General features: G+C 36.7%; 1 protein-coding gene across 11 annotated transcripts in view; it reads right to left on the minus strand.

The window, feature by feature from the left end:
- Positions 1-21,212, minus strand: part of HIVEP2 (HIVEP zinc finger 2) — a 284,997-nt gene that overhangs the window by 183,268 nt on the left and 80,517 nt on the right. For 2 of the 11 annotated variants that reach the window (XM_043999702.1, XM_043999701.1), the window contains exon 1: positions 439-629. The exons of the other annotated variants lie outside the window; for them this stretch is intronic. The gene's annotated coding sequence lies outside the window, so the exon portion shown is untranslated. Of the gene's footprint in view, positions 1-438; positions 630-21,212 lie in introns of those variants that run through there. 11 annotated transcript variants of the gene reach the window in all.

Here is a 21,212-nt window from a genome sequence, read left to right on the forward strand (position 1 = left end):
GAATTCTCACCAGTGGAAAAAACAGCAAGCTTGCTTTTTATTTTAAATCTTTCTTTTTATATATATTATTGAAAACTGCACCATGGACCCCTGGGGGGGAAAGAACCTTCCTCCAAAACTGCCATAAAATATCAGCTAATCAAACCTAAATAAACGACTTCCCCAGCAAAGCACCAGGAGCTCCTTAGTGCACCACGTTTGCAGCGCTACCCCACGGTGATAGCAACGCTATGGCCACTGCGCCGGGGTTCAGGAAATGCACCTTTCCATGCACACAAACGCACCCACGGCGGGTTGCGGAGCGAGCTCAGCCAGAATTACGGCTGTTCACATAAGGAATTCCCCCCTTCCTCCTCCTCTTTCTCCCTCCCTCCTCTTTTTTTTTTTCCTCTTCCCCCTCCCCCCAACACCCTCGGGTGAATAATATCTCCAGGCTACCTGCATTTATCAGCACCACGATCCCGTGTCTTCAAGCATTCAGGGAATTTAACAGCCTGGAAATTCCTGTTGTCCATTCGCTGAGGTCACAGATAAAAGCTAAACAACAGCCGTGGCCCCCATCAATCATAAGTCACTCACTGATAGAATGTATGGTAGGAGACCTGATGTAAGCTAGTCACCAGAGAAAATACCCACTGATGACGCATATCCAGGCATAAAAATAGTTACAGGGCCCTCAAAGGGATTATTCAACAGCCTACATTTAGATTTTCTTACAAGAGACCCGAAGTCAATTTGCTGGGAGAGCTGAAGTTTAAGCTTCCTCAAAAGACATAACCACAAATAGCTGGTTTAAATAAGCTGCTGCAATTACAACCTGTTTTGTAAATTTTAACACAACATTACAAGCATTAAACCGAAACATACCCACCAAGTGTCTATAAAATGACATAATCTTTTATTTTATTCATGTTCCTCTTCAGTTAACAATCCCTCCTGTTTAAATAATCCGCCCAGATTAATCTTTAATCAGCCCCAAGAAATGTAGTATTACTCCCCTTTCTTTCTCAGCCTAATATTAAGCTGCAAAGCAAATGCCTGTAAAGAAGTCCATATTCAAGTACAAGAGTCTTTCTCTTACAACTGTCTTTTATGATGATAAAGGTTAATTTGATGGTGACTTTTTCCCTATGTCATCAATTTCTTTCCACTCTCATTTGTGTTATATTTGTCTGAATTAATGTGTGGTCATTTTACAAAAACAACACATTTATGCACTGCCCTGCATACATCATTTCTAATGTTTTAAAAGATAAATAAGGCATAAAACAGCACCCAAACTTGAGATCCTGGTGTCTTATTTTATGAGGAAAAAAGAAGTGACTTTTTACATGTGCATCAGATTTAATAGTTCTCGAGTCATCTGTTCCAAACTCTTTTCCCTCCCACTCAAGCATATGCACAGATACCCTGCAATTCAGGTCTTTCACAAAGATTTCATATTCATAAATGCTGGATTTTTGCACATTTTTATATTTGAATATCTAAATATGTTCCCATCCCAGAATCCTCTAAGCACATGCACCCACACAAAGAACAAGGGAAAACTGGACAAAGCCATACCTACAGATATTACTTCAGAACTTGCACCTCTCTCATTTGATGGTCTGAATTACAAATTCATCCCCCTAATGTCCCCCCCCAAAAAAAAACCAGACAATAGGATTTTCCTTACTGCCTGAACAATTATCAGCCACAATCTTTTTATTCCTTTATCTTTCGAAAGGTCCTCCAAAGAATCTTCCCTCCTATGGAATTTATCCCAACACATTAATGCTATCAGCATATACAATCAGAAACATATTAACAGCAACTCTAAAGCTTTTAACAAACATTAAAACCTTTCTCTTAAATAGTAGAACATCAAGTGGTAAATGTTCCTTCTCCAGGAATAATAACAACAATCCTTTTTCATTCCTAAGCTGGTAGCTAGGTTCTACCTCACTCTCTTCAAGTATGATAACACAGCTATAAATACAGGTGAAAATTATTTTTAGTCCTGAGATTACGCAAAGCATTCACGTTTCGCTCCTGTGCATATGTGCCGACAGTCTATTTGGCCTACTTTTAGGGATCCAGATGGGGAGTGTTCATTGGTGCCCTCTAGTTGACTGTGTCTATGACATGCTAGAGAAACACCTAAATTTGGTGCTGAGTTCTTGCATCATCTCTCTCTTTTGCCATGAAGAGTTGTCCAAATAAATCTGACAAATATGTATTAGGCACTTAGAAATTGCAAGGTATTAGGCTTTGATATGAGATTGAAATAAGACACATCCCTTGCCCTCAATGAGATTATTATAGCTAACATACAAAATAGGATGTGAAAAATGCAGAGGAGAGCTGCAAATAATGAAGTGTTAGCTGAAGGAGAAACCATTTTCAGCTTGGAGATCATGGCAGAAGTAGCACCTGAATTAAGACCTAAAGAAAGGGTTAGATTTCAACAGGCAGGAATAGGGGAAGTGCCCATTCCAGGTACAAAAGAACATGTAAAAAGAGGCATGGAGACTAGAGAGGGAAGAGCATTGATGGGAAAATAGTCCATTTTGATCCATATGTAGAGTGCGATGGGAAGTAATGTAAGGATATCTCTATAAGGTAAAATGAGGTCAGATTGTGAGAGACTTTAAATGTCAGGAAAAGAGATTCATACTTCATTTGGTAAGTAATAGGTTTTAATTAGAGGGACAACATGATCAGAACAGTATATTATGACTATTATATGATTATGAAGAATAGATTAGAAAGGTTAGAAGCTAGGTGGTGCAGTGGATATAGCACAGCCCTGGAGTCAGGAACACCTGAGTTCAAATCCGACCTCAGACACTAACTATATTATCCTGGCTAAATCACTTAACCCTGATTGCCTCAAAAAAAAATTTTTAAGTAGAGACTAGAGGCAAAGAAACCAATTAAATGCATATATAATAGTCCAAGAAATTTATAATGAGGGACTAACCTGAGAGAAAATGGAAACAAATAAGGTGAAGAAAGAGCAAAATTGAAACATTAGATTTGACAGTAGAAATTATTTGCATTTTTTGTCTTTTTGTCCCCAACACTTAGTACAATCCTTAGCATATAGCAGTCACTTAATAAATACTTGTCAATTGATTAATTGATTGATTGGATGTTGAATATCTCCTACACTGTTTCATACCTCTATATCCAGCCAGATCCTAATATTCCATAAATACCTGCCCTGACAATTATGAGACAGGACCAGAGACTTGCCATATGGTCCACCAATGACCACTCCCCAGTCCCACCCTGATGTTTCCATCTTCTTTTTTGCTTACAGATTGATAATGAAAAATTAGCATCCCTATTACTATTGTGAAGGGTATGACTATTTACTTCCCTATGGCCTATGCAGAATCTTTTGTATTCTAAGTTGAATAATGCCTAAATCCAAGTTCTCTTCCCTGTACACCACTTCTACTCCATCATACCCATCTATCCTTATCCTTCTCATAGCCCCATCCCACTTTACCTTAACCTTCCATTATATCCTCTAGATACAGTATTGTTAATAAACTCACCTTCAGATTAGATCTGTGCTTACCCCATCCCACCATACCACACTTCCTTAGATGAGAAAGTGGTAAACCCTAGACAAGTAGTGAATTTCCTGAAAACTAGAATAGACAAAGGGGAAATCATTGATTCCATGAGATAGAAATTTTATAACAAGTTCAAAGGATTAAGAAAAATCAAAGGAAGTGTATGATATCTAGTACCAAATCATAACTGAAATATAGAAATCATAAATGAAAACTACCAAATATATTAGAACCAGAAGGCAAAGTGAAGATAAAAAGAATCCACTCACTTCCTCCTGAAATAACCCCCAAATGGAAAAGTCAAAGAAATGTCAAAGACAAAATTCAGGACTCTTACATGAAAGAATAAATAACATAAGTAATCATGAAAGAAGCAGTTCAAGTATCAAGGAACCAGAGTAAGAATCACACAAGATCTAGAAACTTTTATCATAATTGACACAGCTTGTAACATTCTAAAGGGAAAAATATATAGGCTTATGATCAAGAATGAGTAGCTAAAAATAATCCCATGGTGGGGGGGATGGATTTTCAATGGAGTAGAGGATTTTCAAGAGCTGAGGAAGAACTATTAAATTCAAACAGAAGAATTCAGAGAAACCTAGAAAGGTAAATTTATCTGAGAAATTAGAAGAAGCTATAAGATAATGCTGTGCTAACATTCTAATAAGGGGAGGAGAAATGTGTCCCTTCAGAACCCTAATGTCCTCAAAGGTTATTTAAGGGAGTTTATATGAGAGAAATGGAGAGTGTGAGGATGAATTGCTTTTGTTCTAAGAAGTTTAAAAGGAGAAAGAGAGGGGAGGGTAAAAATAATACACTGGTATAGATAGAAAGAAGAAAGGTGGTATTTGCACTTCTCAAAACTGGATTTAGAAGAGAAAACAAATATGAAGTGAAGGATGAGGAGGAGTAGGTATAAGATTAACTTCACTCCTCTGAAATAGACAAGAAAGGCTTGGAATAGTAGATACACAATACACATATAGACACATGTTGGTGTAGAAATACATCAAACTCAACAGGGGAACAAGAAGTGAACAGAACCAGGGGAACAATGTGTGCAAGAACAACATTGTAAAGAAAAGCAACTTTGAAAAATTTAAGAACTATGTTCAATATAATGACCAATGATGTCTCTAGAAAACCCATAAAGCACATTATATAACTCTGGACAGAGAAGCAATAGACTCAAGATACAGAAAGAGATGTGGCCACTTTGTGAATTTGTTTTGCTTGAGATGGGGACTTGAGGAAAGAAGTCTTTAGATAGCCATTGTGAAGAACGAAATAGGGAGTAAATAAAATATTGGTTTTTAAATTGCCATGTCTGCAGCAGTGAAGGAGGTATTGAGATTAGTTAGCATAAATGACCCAGTTTACATGGTTTAGTCATTTCCTCCAGCAACTTTGGGTTGGGGAAAGTAGAGAAGGTAGTTTAGAAGAATTACAAAGAAAGAGGCCCTGACTTCCAGGGTTCCTCCACAGTCTCCAGAATATAGCCATTCTTTTTTTTTCTTTTTTCCCTTTCTTTTTACATTAATACCTATTTATAGAATAAAACAAGCATTTCTATAACAGTGCAATAAAAAAGATGATTGTACATGAAACTGCAAATCTACTAAGCATAACTTGCAATTCCTTTCAAATATAACACAAAATTGAGATGTAAATTTCTTTTTTTTTCTTTTTTTACCCTCCTCCTACCCGGGCCTAAAGATGGCTACCATTAGACACAAATGGACATATATAGAGAAATATATAGATATATGTACGTATATAAATATATGTGTATATATGTAAAATTATTCTATACATATTTCTATTTGTCAGTTCTTTCTCTGGATGCAGATAGTGTCTTTATTTTTTTTCTTTCTTTTTGTGGGGCAATGAGGGTTAAGTGACTTGCTCAGGGTCACACAGCTAGTAAGTGTCAAATGTCTGAAGTCACATTTGAACACAGGTCCTACTGAATCTAGGGCTGGTGCTTTATCCACTGCACCACCTACTGTCTTTCTTCATATGTCTTTTATAGGTAATTTGGGTATTTATAATAGCCAAAATAACTTATTCCCTTAAAGTCATTGGTTTTTTTTTATTTATTTATTTATTTATTTATTTTTGCAGGGCTATGGGGATTAAGTGACTTGCCCAGGGTCACACAGCTAGTAAGTGTTAAGTGTCTGAGGCCAGATTTGAACCCAGGTACTCCTGACTCCAGGGTCTGTGCTTTATCCACTGCGCCACCTAGCTGCCTCCCCTTAAAGTCATTCTTAAAATCATATTGCTGTTACTATATACAATGTTCTCTTAGTCCTGCTAATTCCGCTCTTCATTATTTTGTGGAAGTCTTTCCATGTTTTTCTAAAATCATTGTGCTCATCATTTCTTATATCGCAATCACATACCACAATTTGCTAAGCCATTCCCCAATTGATGGGAATCGCTGCAATATTCAGTTCTTTGCCACCACAAAGAGTGCTGTTATAAACATTTTAGAACATATAGTTTCTTTTACTTTTTCCTAATCATCTTTGGAGACAGACCTAGTAATGGTATTGCTCGGTCAAAGGGTATAGGTAGTTTAATAAATCTTTGTGCATAATTCCAGAATGCTCTCCAAAATGGTTGGATCAATTCACAACTCCTCCAACAATGAATTAGTGCCCAAGTTTTTCCACATCACCTCCAACATTTGCCACTTTTCTCTTCAATCATTTTAGCCAATCTGGTAGGTATCAAAAGATATCTCAAGATTGTTTTAATTTGCATTGCTCTAATCAATAATAGTTTAGAATATTTTTTCATGACTATAAATTGCTTTGATCCCTTCATTGGAAAACTGCCTGTTCATATCCTTTGACCATTTAGCAGTTGGGGGATTACTCATATTCTTATAGATTTGACAATGTTCTTTGTATATTTTTGATATGAGACCTTTATCTGATAAACTGTCTACAAAAATTTCCCTCAATTTTCTGCTTTCCCTCAGATCTTGGCTACATTTGTATTATTTATACAAAAGCTTTTTGACAAAAAATACAGAAAACAAAAGAACACAACAGCATACTTACTCCCTCAGTAATTAACACCTTTTAACTAAACTTTATGAAATGAACAATGCACAAAGAAGTAGAATTAAAGAAGCAGAATGTGAAAATTCTCAAGACTACACTTCTACAAGTTGGAAAAAAAAAATCCAAATGCATTTAAGCAGTATACTTATTGCCTAGTAAACCAAAGGTATTTCACTAATATTAGAAAGACTTGTTAAAAGACATTAGTGATTACTATATGTAGTTTTGAATCATTGATGTGACATTGACATAACTGGAAATTATATACAGTAAAGTAGCCAGAACGAATGCTTTTTACAACTTACATACAACACCCTTGAAACCTGGATCACCTTTGTAAACAATGTAAAGTGTGATTAGAGAAGGAGTAGCATAATCCTAAAGCAATTCTTCTTAAGATCTAAAGCATATTCTTTCAACTTACATACAGATATTAACTTTTATTAAAGAGGATTATATATTATTTTATATGAGGTTCCATGGGAAATTATTTCTAGCCTCCCATGGTGAAGAAATGGACTTTTGATTGGCTGCTGAGCTGGAATTGGGTAGGCATTCAAAAGGTATTAATGAGCACATCTGAGCTTCTCTGTCTCTCTGTGTCTGTCTCTGTCTCTTTCACTGTCTTTCTGTCTCTTTCTCTGTCTCTATGTCTCTTTCTCTTTCTCTGTCTGTCTCTCTGTCTCTGTCTCTGTCTTTCTCTCTCTCCTGATGTTTAAATAGTCAAGGACTATTGTAAACTTCTTGATAGGGAAGCATGTAGTTACAATGGTGACAGCATCCTCCCATTGCCAGCTTCCTTTCTCCCCACTTAGGCCAGCACATGGCTGGAGTGAACAGGACACCTATTTCTTCATTTCTTCTACATTTTTTTTTCTTTCTTGCTGTTAAGTGAAGAGGTGTTATATATGGAGGTTACATAATAATAATAATAATAACATTTATACAGTGTTAACTCTTTGTCAGACATAATGCTAAGCATTTGGCAATGATTATTTCATTTGATCCTCACAACAACCTTGGGAGTTAGGTGCTCTTATTTTACAGATGAGTAAACTGAGGCAAACAGAGGTTAAAGTGTCTTGCCCTGGGTCACACAGCTACTAAGTGCCTGTGGCTACATTTGAACCCAAATCTTCTCACTCCAGGCTTAGCACTCTAGCCACTGTGCCACGTCAGAGTTTGCAAAGCAAGTTCTGCCCCAAGAAGGCACTGATGAGACACGGAGCAGCAAAGAATCAGACTCAGGAGAGGAGAGACTGTTTTCTGAAGTAATTTAGTCTATCAGCCATACCCCATCTGGAAGAGAAGTTGTTGGGCAAATGCTTTGTAGCTTTCATCTGGAGCTCATTCTTTCCAAGGACAAAGGTGGAAAGAGCAGGATTTATACCTCTGGTTTTGTTATAACTTCTCATTAATTATCACTTAACAAAAGTTAATTGGTTTAAATTGGTTAGGTGATACTGGTGTGCTAATCATGGGGTCAATCAATGACATATGAAAGACAGATCTCCAGGGTATATGAAGACAATAACTAAATGACCTCTGAAGTATCATCTATCACTGCATCTATGATCCTATGAAGTATCCAGTAATTAATCTAGCCTCTGCTGTTAATGTCAGATTATTCAATTATCTGGGCAATGTTGATGAAAAATAAATTAGACTAATCAATATGCATTTATTAAGAACCTTCTAAATGATAGGCATTAGTGATAGAAAGACAAAAATGACATTTTTCTTGCCCTCAAGGAAGTTATATTCTAGTACTCTAATTACAACTTATTCACAGATGGGAAAATACAGGATATCTACAAAATGGTTTTCTGAAATGGTGGGGATTGGGAAAGTGGGAGACTGAGAAAAGGGCTCTTGAAAAAGGTGACACATGCCTTGAACCTTAAAAAGAGCTAAAGATTACAAGATACTGAAGTAAGAAGAGAACATTCCAGACATTGGAGACAGATTGAAGTAATAGAAGTAATCTGTTCAACATCATACTCTAGCATAGAAACTATTTAAAGCATATTAGTTTCTAATAGAAGCCTATTATGATGATGACAATGATAGATTACTTCTGTATAGCATTTCACAGTTACAAAACACTTTATACACATCTCATTTACTCCTTACACCAACTATGAGATGGGCAGTACAAGTATTATGAATCCTCCTTTAACTATCAGCAAGTAAAATGACTTGTCCAAGATCATATAGCTTAGCTATTAAATGGCAGTACAGAGACCCAAACTTCATGTCTCCTGACTCTAAATCTGATAGATTAGTAATATGAGCTAATTAAATTTTTATTTACCTCAGCCTGAAGACTGATACGACACCATTTGCCTCATAAATGGGAAGTATGAAATTGAGCTCTTGGGAAAGCAACATTGGTGGACTGAAAACAAAACTGGACTTAGAATCAAAATACTCGAGTCTCACTCACGCCTCAATCGCTTACTAGATATCGACCCTGAAAAAGTTATTTAACTTCTATGAGTTCCAGTTTCCTTAGCTATAGAATACACAGAACTGACTTGCTATGGTTGTTAGGACCAGATAACACAATGTATGTAAAGCACTTTTTTACTGTAAAATGTTAAATATATATGAGCCACCGCTTGTTCTTTTCTTCTAGCATTAGCATCCTAAAAAGGAATCCACTCAATTTGGAATTCCGCCTCCAAAATGCTTCGGCTTTACAAAGGCCATTTCTCATTTAAAACATCTTATTGTATGCTATACAGAGCATTTTGCTCCTTGTGTTCAATTATATTCCAATACATTATTATCAGACTGACTTTTGAAATAGTTTCATGTTCTAATTTTTAATGCAGAATCATAGGATTTAGAGCTGCGAAAACCTTAGAGATAGCTCATCTTTGGGAGTTTTTCACCTGGGGAATGTGAACATGCTTGGCTTTTGAATATATTTTGATAACTATTTCAATATTATTGGTTTCTTTTATTCTGTTTTATACATTGTACTCTTGTTTTATATATTTTACACATTTAAAACCATGATTCCAGGAGGGTGTCCACAGTCTTCACCAATCTTCCAAAGGGGTACATCACACATATACAAAGGTTAAGACTCTACAGGTGAATAAGTTGTAACCAAGAAAATGTAAGTGACTTGGTATTCCTGGTCACACAAAGAGTAAGCTGTAGATCCAAGGTTCAAACTCAGGTCCTCCACTTCCAAGTCCATCACTTTTGTCAGAATCTCATGCTTCTTCCCATGTGCCAGATTTGCCAAATGGGATATGTGTATCTGCATGTTCATAGATCATTTCATTTTATGATTTCCAGTGTGTGTTCTCCCACAAAAATGTCAGATTACATATTAGAAATTTAAAGGACAGAGGTACAGATCAGCCCTTAATCTAACTCTAAATAGCAGCAGAATGCCTTACAAGTATCTGCCTGTTCCTGTTTCCTCCAAACCAGCCATATTTATAAGCATTTAGCAATGGAACTTAAAAACATTCATCTAGCACCCTGATTATTCTCGCAATAGGCTAAATTTTCTGGACCTAGATTTATACATTACTACCCAAACCCCTGGTCCTGGTCTTATGCCTACCTAATATGGCTCTACAAATACATTCTAGTTTACACCTTTTAAGAAAATCAGTTTAAATATCTAAAGTATTTCAGCTAAAAGTATCAGTCATTCAAAGGTTTCTGTGTATTGGTTCTCATTACTTCAAACCTGTAAATGGTTACAAAAATGAGCACATTCCAAGTCAATAATCTTCCTCTATACAAGTCATGTTTTTTTTTTTATTTAATTTAATTTTTTGTTACATTTTAAGTTCCAAACTCTCTCCACCCGGTACCAGAGAAGGCTACCATTTAACACAGCTTTATAAATATATATATATATACATATATACATATATATACATATATACATATATACACACACACATATATATATATAAAACCATACTATGCATACTTCTATTTATCAATTCTTTCTCTGGAGGTGGATAGCATTTCCTTCATAGGTAACTTATGGTCGATTTGAGTACTTATAGTACTCAGAATAACTTGGTTGTTGATAATTATTCTTTGAACAATATTGCTGTTGTTATAAACAGCATTCTCTTGGTTCTGTTCATCTTGCTTTTCATTATTTCGTGAGTTCTATGTTTTTCTAAAATCAATCAGCTTATCCTTTCTTACAGACAGTATTATTCCATCACATACAGTTTTAAAAGTGCACAGATCTTAAGATTTCAATGATCACACAGAACATCCTGTCATAATATGGTTAAAGATAGTCCCAACTTGGGGAAACTTGTTGACCAAGAAAACGTAAGTCGTATGGTAAGCAATTATCTACCCAGGGAAAATTGAGTTTTGGTCCCACAAATGGAGCTGAGGTCAGCCCACACAACGTAAATTGTTTTAAAAGAAATGGATAAAATGAAGATGTTCATCTTCCCAAAAGGTTCCTCTACAAGGTTCTCAGGAAAAATGAGAAACAATATATACTGAAGCTAAATATTATCTAAGGGAAAGAGGTTATGGTTATACCTATAAGCAATTTTACTCCAAGGTAAACAGGAGGATGTATGTGTTCAGATTTCCCCTAGGTTTCCTTCCTTGCTCTTTTAGCACTGTGGGGAAGGGCTTTTTAAGCTGGATCTTACAGAGATCTACGTACAAAAACCACACAGAATGTCCTGTGAACCTCTCACAAAGCACATAGCCATGCAAATAAATAAATGTTTGGGAGGGTTTTTTGTTTTGTTCTGTTTTGCTTTGCTTTGCTTTTGTTTGTTTTGGCAGGGCAATGAGGGTTAAGTGATTTGCCCAGGGTCACACAGCTAGTAAGTGTCAAGTGTCTGAGTCCAGATTTGAACTCAGGTCCTCCTGACTCCAGGGCCAATGCTTTATCCACTGTGCCACCTAGCTGTTCCCGAGGGTTTTTTTTTTTAATTAATGATAGTAATTATAAATACAACAACAATAACAATAACTAGCATTTATATAGCCCTTTAAGGTTTGAAAAGCACTTTACATGTTAACATATTTCATTTTAACATGCCAATTAGCCCTAACAACAATCCTGTGAAGTAGGTGCCATTATTATAATCCCCATTTTACAGGTGAAGGAACCGAGCCTGAGAATTTGTGATTTGCCAAGGGTCAGTCATACAACTAAGTAAATGCCTAAGGCATGATTCAAAGTCAGGTTTTCCTGACTCAAAGTTCAGCACACTATCCATTACAACACCTAGCTACCTACATTAACCACCCCATGCAATGGGATTTTGTGTAGACAAAACAGAAACCTTATAATTAAACCATTTTACCTTTAACATATCCCTCCTCTGTAACCCCCATAACACTTTGCATTTCTTTCTAAGTACTTGTATTCTGCCCTTTTTTAGAGTTATTAATTCCTGTACTTTCCCTCTTTTAATCATTTCCTACTTATCCTTTATATAGCTGATTATTTATATAATTGATTGTTATCTCCCCAATTAGATTGTAAGCTCCTTGAGTGCAAGGACTGTTTTTTGACTCTTTTTGTATCCCCCACCACTTAACAGAGTGCTTGACACATGAAATAAATGTTGACTGATTGGTTGAGTGACTGGTATTTTTTACACCATCTTATAGAATCTTGGAAGGTTAGAAATGACTTCTGTGCGCATCTAGTCCATTACATACCCAGCAAGAGGCCACTGAAGACCACAAAACAGAGGGAATCCACTATCTCTCTCCTCATCCTATTACATGTTGGGGCAGACCTAATTGTTCAGAAGCTTTTCTTTTTCTTGATATCAAGCCAAAAATTTATAATTTGTAATTTCTGCCCATTGCTCCTGGTGCCTCCCTTTGTTGCCAAACAGAATAAGTCTAATTTCTCTTCCCTACATCATCTCTTAAAATACCTGAAAACAGCTGCCATGTCTCACCTGGAACTTCTCTTCTCCAAGCTAAACATTCGTACTTCCTTCAACCTATCTTCATATGACATGAATTCAAGGCCCTGTAATGTATCTTCAGATAACATAAATTAAAGGTCCTTCACCATCCTAATTTCTTTTCTCTGAAAACTTTCAAGCTTATCCATGCTCTTCATAAATTTGGTGGCTCAGAATTGGACATAGTACTCCAGATGTTATCTAAGCAAGGCATAGTACAGAGGGACTATCACCTCCTAATTCCCAGGAATTATGCTTCTCTTAGTGTTGAGATCATATTGGCACTTTTGGTAGCCACATCAAATTGATAACTTGTATTTCATAATACACTAAAACTCCTAAATCTTTTCTAAATTATTATCTAAATAGTTTCCTCCTGAGACTATTCTCATTTCTAAAATATATAGGAACTAATTCTAAACTATAAGAATAAGACCCATTCTCTAATTGATAAATGGTCAAAGGCCATAAATATGCAGTTTTCAGAGAAAGAAATCACAGCTCTCGATAGAAATATGAAAGAACACTCTAAATTACTAATAACTAGAGAAATCCAAATTAAAACAACTCCAAGATACCACCTCATACCCATGAGACTGGCTAGCATGACAAAAAAAAGGAAAATGACAAATTCTAGAGGGGACAACAGGTACATTAATGCACTATGGTTGGAGCTGTAAACTAGTCCAACCATTCTGGATAGCAATTGGGAACTATGCCCAAAAAGCTATTAAACTGTACATTCCCTTTGACTCAGCAATACCACTACAAGGTCTATAACCCAATGAGATCAAAGAAAGAGGAAAAGGATCCATACAAAAAATATATATTTATAGCAGCTTTTTGTGGTGGCAAAAAATTGGAAACTGAGGGAATGCCATCAATTGGGGAATGACTGAACAAGTCATGGCACACAAATGAGATGGAATATTATTGTGTCATAAGAAATGACAAAGGGAATGGTTTCAGAAAAACTTGGGAAGAACTGAATGAACTGATAGAGAGTGAAGCAAGCAGAACAAAGAGAACAATTTATATAGTAACAGCAATACTGTAAAGATAATCTATATTGAAAGACTTTTCAGTCATATCTGACTCTTCCTAGCCCCATTTGGGGTTTTCCAGCACAAAAAGAAGTCTTCCTGACTCCAGGTCCAGTGCTCTATTCACTGTGTCACCTTGCTGTCCTTGAAAGACTTTGTAACTGAGTAATACAGTGACCAACCACAATTCCAAAGGACTCATGACAAAATATGCTATCTACCTCCAGACAGAGAACTGATGGACTCAGGGTATAGATTGAAACATATTTTCTTCTACTTTGTTCTTTTGTTTGCTTTATTTAACATGGCAAAGATATAAATTTGTTTTGCAAAACCATACATATCTGTAATGGGTTCTATTTTTCTTGCCTTCTGAATGGATAGGGAAGAGAAGAGGGACAGCAGAAAATTTGGAATAGGAAATAAAATTCAATTTTAAAAATATATAAATTGGTTCCTTCTTACTATACTTTGAAGCTGATTTTTTGGAACCCAAGTGTAATATTTATTTTTTCCCTATTGAATTCCACCTTATTTGGTTCAGTACACTATTCTACCCTGTTGAAATCTTTTTGGATCCTTAGTCATCTACTGCAATAACTGCCCTTTCCAGCTTTATGTCATCTGCTGATTTGATAAATATGCTGTCTGTAATCTATCCAATTCATAGAAATACATTGTCTGTAGAGTCAAAAGACCTGAGTTCAAATTTCACCTGTGGGATTTGCTGCTTATGGAACTCACCTGCCAAGTCACTTAACTTCTTTAGGGAATCAGTTTCTTCATCTGTGTAGCCATCAAGTCCAAAACCCCTTTCATTCTGCAGATGAAGAAACTGAGTTCCAGAGAGATTAAGTGAATTCCCGAGTGTTACAACTAGAAAGTGCCTTTATACAGGATTCGAACCTGATTCGAGGTCCAGAATTGTATCTGGTGTCAATTATCACAGATTCCCAGGGGAATCTACTGGAGACCTTACACAGTGAGACTAACCCAGTAACAACTACTCTGAGTCCATGTGTTCAACCAGTTCCTTAAATTGTATTCCTGTATTCCCATTTTCCTGCAGCAATAGTGTGAAATACTTTATCAATTTTTTTTTTTGAGGGCCCAGGGTCACACAGCTAGTAAGTGTCAAGTGTCCGAGGCCGGATTTGAACTCAGGTCCTCCTGAATCCAGGGGCGGTGCTTTATCCACTGCACCACCTAGCTACCCCTATCAAATGTTTTGCTAAAATCTAAATCTACTATATGCACAACATTCTTGTCTAATAATAGCTAACATTTACATAGCACTTACTACGTGCCAGGCACTGTGCTAAGAGCTTTACAGTTATCTAATTTGAAGCTAATTTGGCATCACCTATTCTTGATGAAAACAGGCTGACTCTTTGTCATCACTGCTTGCTTTGCTAGATCTTGACCAACTATTTTTTTAATAATCTATAATCTAATCTATAATTGTCCCGGAAAGCAAAATCAATCTCACTGGTTTTTAAAATGAAGACTCTCCTCATTTTTTTAAACTGAGATAGCATTGGCCCATCTTGAGATTTATAGTACCTCTCCCATTTCCCACAATCTTAATTTAATTCAGCGAGCATTTATTTACTATCTGACAATAACATATATCTGTATATCATTTTAAGATTTACAAAGTGATTTCTTCATAATAACTCCAAGAATTATTATGACCATTTGACAGATGAGACCCAGAAAAGTTAAATGACTTACCTAAGGTCACATAGCTAGTAAGAAGCTGTGTCGGGGTTCAAACTTAAGGCTTATGACTCTTAAATCAGGTAATCTTTGATGCCACATTTCTTCCTACAGCTACTATGTGACAACCTGCCTACTATATGCTAGTCACAATATTGGAAGGTAGAGATAAAATACAGTCTTAAACTCTATTTGGCATAAATTACAATCTAGTTCCAATCTACCTTTCTAGCCTTATTATATATTATTATTCCACTTCCAGTATACTATACTCCAGTCAGACCAGCCTTTTTACTTTTTTGTTCCTCATACACACTATTCTAACTCCCATGTCCAGGCCTTTGCATTAGCTATCTCCCGTACCTGGAATTCACTCCCTTTCTGAGTTGAACATTGGCCTCAAACACTTACCCCAAGAGGCATCATGAGGAAACTGAGGTAAACAGGGTTAAGTGACTTGCCCAGGGTTACAGAGTTGGTAAGTTTCTGAGGTCAGATTTGAACTCAGGAAGAGGAGACTTCCTGATTCCAGGCCCTACAATCCATGTACTGCCCCACCTGCCTGCTTAGATGTAGACATAGGCATAGACATAGACATAGACACAGACACAGACACATAGAAACACACAAGGCATGTACATGTATATATGAATGTATGTGTGCATATGTATATACATATACATGTGTATAGAAACAGACATAGACATGTGAATGACATGGCCAATGCAGAATCTTTTTAGTTTGACTATTTGCATTCATTTCAATTGTCTTTGTTCCTTCACCCTCATTGAGAAAAAAAAAAAACAAAGACAATTGAAATGAATGAAAGTACAAGTACAACCACCAGTGCAAGATCCCCAGGAAAGTTGATCTTCAAATGATAGTCCTCAGTGTTCTGCAAACCCTTTCAATTTCATTTATATGTTGACTTTATTTTTTAAAAGAAAAAAAAAATGATAACCAAGAGTAAGAGGGAAGTGACTGTCTTGCATCCAGGTTCATGAAAGAATAAGGAAAAACTGTGATAGGAAAAAAGCAGAAGCTACTGAGTCTGGGCCAAACTGACCACCTCTCCATCATGAAGAAGCTTCAATCAGAGGTGTGTCTGTCCTTAAGCAAAGTAGGAGGGATGAAGGGAAAGCATCAAAAAGTAAAATTTTAGGGGCGGCTAGGTGGCACAGTGGATAGAGCACCGGCCCTGGATTCAGGAGTAGCTGAGTTCAAATCCGGCCTCAGACACTTAACACTTACTAGCTGTGTGACCCTGGGCAAGTCACTTAACCCCAATTGCCTCACTTTAAAAAAAAAAGTGAAATTTTAATGCTGTGAGGGTAACAGCATAAGGAACCCCCACTATTCAGGGCTCCAACTTCTCCAATATAGAAATATACTCCTTCTATAGCACATAATACCCTTCCTATATTCCTGCAGTACTACTAGAGGAAACAACAACCTGACTCTATGGAGGGTATCTTTGAAGCCAGGCTGTAACCTGACCTGCTCTGGGTTATTTTTGCTGTTGGAGAATACCTCTTCAAGGGACAATGTTCTATAAACACATATCCAGTTATAGAATAGAAGTTCATAGAAAAATAGGGTTCAATATACATGTTTTCATTTACAAGAAACTCTCTAGAAATGCACTAATTCTAAGTATACTTCTAAAAAGAATGAAACATACATGAGGAAAGTTCAATAACTTAAAAAAATTTAAGAGTAGTCATAATAATGCCACTAATATGATTATTATTGATTAAATATGTGCAACCTAGAAAGCACAGAAAGGATCAAATATATAATGAAAAATATGAGTTCCTTACAGTTCTGTCCTCATCCCTGAGCTTTTCTCTATATACACATTTTTCTCAGAGACTTTATCCACCCTGTGGCCTCAACTATTCCTTCTATACAGTTGAATCTCAAATCTATACATCCAACCTGACCTCTTTAATAACCTCCAGAACTACATTTCTGTCTGCTGGAAACCTTACCTGAATATCTAGGCAGATTTCTAAGACTACCTATAAGTGGCAATGAAAATGTAGCTCTACATTGGAAGAGAATTTTCTCATGGGGAGTTCCCTAGTTCCAATATAAAAGAACCCCTTGCAAAACAAAACAACAACAACAACAAAAACAAAAACAAAAAACTGAATCTGTCTTCTGCACAATCTCAGCTCTTCTTTCTGACTTCCCTCCAACAATGGTACCAGCACTGTTCCAGTGACCCAGGATTCTCACCAAGGCATCACCTTTAACTCATTCTTCTGAACCCTAAATCCAATCAGTTGCAAAGTCCTACTGATCCCTCCTTCACAACCCCTTCTTAAATTTGGGGAACACAGGATTTAGAAGGAATAATGAAAATAAATCCGTGGGACTCTCTTACAAGGCATCTGAGGCCCACAGTAGGGAATTGGCTTGCCCAAATTCACATATATAGATAGTAAGTGACAGTCATGGCTAGAACTCAGGACTTTTCCCTCATCTTCACCTCCACCTCCAACCGCATGTTCTTTTCATTACATTACTATTTTCCCACCCACTGCTACCAAACTAATGCAAATCCTATTCATTTGAATTCAATTCAGTAAGTAATTATTAAACACCTACTATATACCAGGCATTATGCTAGGCATTATGGATACAGATGTCAAGAATGAAACAATCACTACTCTTGAGGAGTTTCCATACAGATAGGAAAACAAGTATATAGCTAAGTACAAACAGACTAAATATGAACAAAATAAACAGAAAATAGAAACTAGTTTAGGAGTGAGGGCATTAGGTGTTAGGGGGAACAGGACAGGCTTTATGTAGATGGTGGTACTTGAGCTATATCTTAAGGGAGGAATTCTCTGAGGCGGAGGTAAGGAAGGAGTGCATTCCAGGTACAGGGGACAGTCAATGCAAAGAGATGCAAGATGGAGTGATGTTTGTGAGGAACAGAGAGAAGGCCATTTGTCTAGATTAGAAAGTGTAGGGGGGCAGCTAGGTGACAGAGTAGATAAAGCACTGGTCCTGGATTCAGGAAGACCTGAGTTCAAATCTGACCTCAGACACTTGACACTTAATAGCTGTGTGACCCTGGACAAGTCACTTAACCCTCATTGCCCTGCCCCCCAAAAAAAGTATAGGGAGAGGGAATGATATATAAAAAGACTGGGGGTGGGGGCAGCTAGGTGGCACAGTGAATAAAACACTGGCCATGGATTCAGGAGGACCTGAGTTCAAAACCGACCTCAGACACTTGACACTAGCTCTGTGACCCTAGGCAAGTCACTTAACCGTCATTGCCCAGCAAAAAAAAAAAAAAAGACTAGGAGGAAGAATAGGGCAAGTATGAAGGGCTTTAAAATTCAGAATAGTTTATATTTTATCCTATAAGCAAGAGGAAGTCCATGGAGCTCACTAAGTAGGAGAATTGCATGATCACATCTGCAATTTTTTTAAAAATCACTTTGGCAGGTATGTGTAGGATAGATTGCATTGGAGATAGATTTGAGTCTGGGAGACCAATTAAATGACTGTTGCAGGAGTCTGGGCAAAAAGCTATGGGGCCCTGAACTAAGAGGTAGCTATCTAAAAAAAGAAGTGATCAGAAGACAGAAATGACAATGTTTGGCACACTTAGACAAGTGAAATAATATCGACAATAGCACACTTGCATCAAAGTACTCTTCTCTCCAGTACATCTAATATGTCATCATTGAATTTAAACACTTAAGTCATAGTTTTGTTCATACACCAAATAGTAAAACGGCTCCATATTGTCTGCCCAGTAACATCCAAAATCATTAACCTGGCTTTCAAGACTCCCCATAATTTGGCTCCATCCTACTCCGTCTACCTTATCTCATACTACTGCCAAAGACAAACTCTATTCTTTAGCCAAACTGTTATTATCCTTCATTAGATTATAACATCATTGAGGGCAGAAACCATGATTTACTCATCTTTGTATCTCCCATAGCACTTAGTATGATATTTTGCCTGAAACACTCAATTATTTGTCTAATGAAAAACATTTTTTAAGTTTAATTGAACAGCCATTTATTAAGTGCTTACTATCTGCAAGACACTGTGCTACATGCTGAGGATACAGTAAAGAAAAATGACATAACCACTGCCAATAAGTTTAGATTCTACTAGGGAACGTGGAAGTTACATAAAGAACTTTTAAAGTAAGATAGGAGTGGTGGTGAGAAGAGGTAATTCATGGTCTAGGAAATGCTTCAGGGAAATGTTCTAGGAAAAATAAAGAACACTTTTTACCTGAGGAGTTGGCCCCTTGGCTGAGCCCCGAAGAAAAGGATGCTGAAAGGTAAAGAGGAGAGAGTATAGTCCACTCATGAAGAATGAATGACCTATACAAATGCATGGAGGCAGAAAAACATGTACAGGTAAACCTATATAAATGACTGTCAAGTTTGGTGAACAGATACTAGTCTAGTTTGGTAAGGAAATGAACTCTGTGAAATGAGGAGTATAAAATAAGGCTGAAAAAGAAAACTGAAACCAGATTATTATGGAGGGCCTTGAATACTAGGCTAGGGAGTTCATGTTTTATCCTAAAGGCAGTAAGAAACCCCTGAATAAATCATGTTACCAAGGGAAATCTAAAACAATTAATAATTAAGAATAACAAAATGGGGGACAGCTAGGAGGCACAGTAGATAAAGCACTGGCCCTGGATTCAGGAGGACCTGAGTTCAAATCCAGCCTCAGACACTTGACACTTACTAGCTGTGTGACCTTGGGCAAATCACTTAACCCTCATTGCCCTGCAAAAAAAAAAAAAAAAGAAGAATAAAATTCCAAATGTCTGAGTATTCATCATGAAAAAAATGTCTATAACTTGTATATATTTTGTCTTTAACTTTCTATGTACAAATTGTCCTCTCCTGGGGCCCTCCTCCCATTAGAATGTAAATTTGTTGATGGCAAGAAGTGGTTCATTTTTGTATTTTTATCCCCAATGCTTACCACAGTATCTGGCACTTACTAGGAGTTTAATAAATGAATTTGCTGAATCAAATTTAGTCCATTAAAGATACAACTTTTTTTTTTCTTTTTTCAAAAGGTGGTGGACATTTTTATTCTAGCCTAGCTTGAGCTCTTCTTTCCCTGGTGTTCCTCATTCTTTGGGGTTGTTTCATGATCTTCTTTCCTTGTCTTTTCCTATCCTAATGGAATGTCAGCTTTCTGATGATTGTCACAATTTTTCTTTTTGTCTTTGTGTCTCCATGACAGAATAAAGTGCCTTTCACAGTGTGTGTGTGTGTGTGTGTGTGCGTGCGCGCATGCATGTATGAGAAAGAGAAGAGAGCAAATTGGGGAACACTACACCTACAACTTCATTGGTGGAGGAAATTTCTATGAAAAACACCCTCTTACAGTCTTAGAGAATTTCCCTAAGGGCAATAAGAGGTTAATTGATTTGCTGAGTGTCACTTGGCACATATATGTCAGAGATAGGACTTATACCCAGGTCTTACTGGCTCAGAGGCCTATTCTGTATTAATTATGCCGTATTGCCTCTTTTATAGATAATAGGTGCCTAATAAATGCTCACTGAATTAAACTGAACTAAACTGTTGACTTTCCTTCCTTTTAGCCTCTTATTCTTGCTGTCATGACAATCAAGTGAAATGTAATAATCATTCAAAACTAGATATCTCAATAAAAAGCCATTCTTATCAAGGGGCTACTGCTAGGATTTCCACATATTACCCAGTGTCCAGTTTGAATGCTCCTGCTCTTTATTTAGTAATGTGAGAGCGGTGATTTTATGAAAAGAAACAATTCAGCAGAGGGTGTCAGATATTATGGGATACTTTGTACACTAATTTTAAACCAAAG

Source organism: Dromiciops gliroides, chromosome 4 (assembly GCF_019393635.1).
Source record: "Dromiciops gliroides isolate mDroGli1 chromosome 4, mDroGli1.pri, whole genome shotgun sequence".
NCBI classification, from domain to species: Eukaryota; Metazoa; Chordata; class Mammalia; order Microbiotheria; family Microbiotheriidae; genus Dromiciops; species Dromiciops gliroides.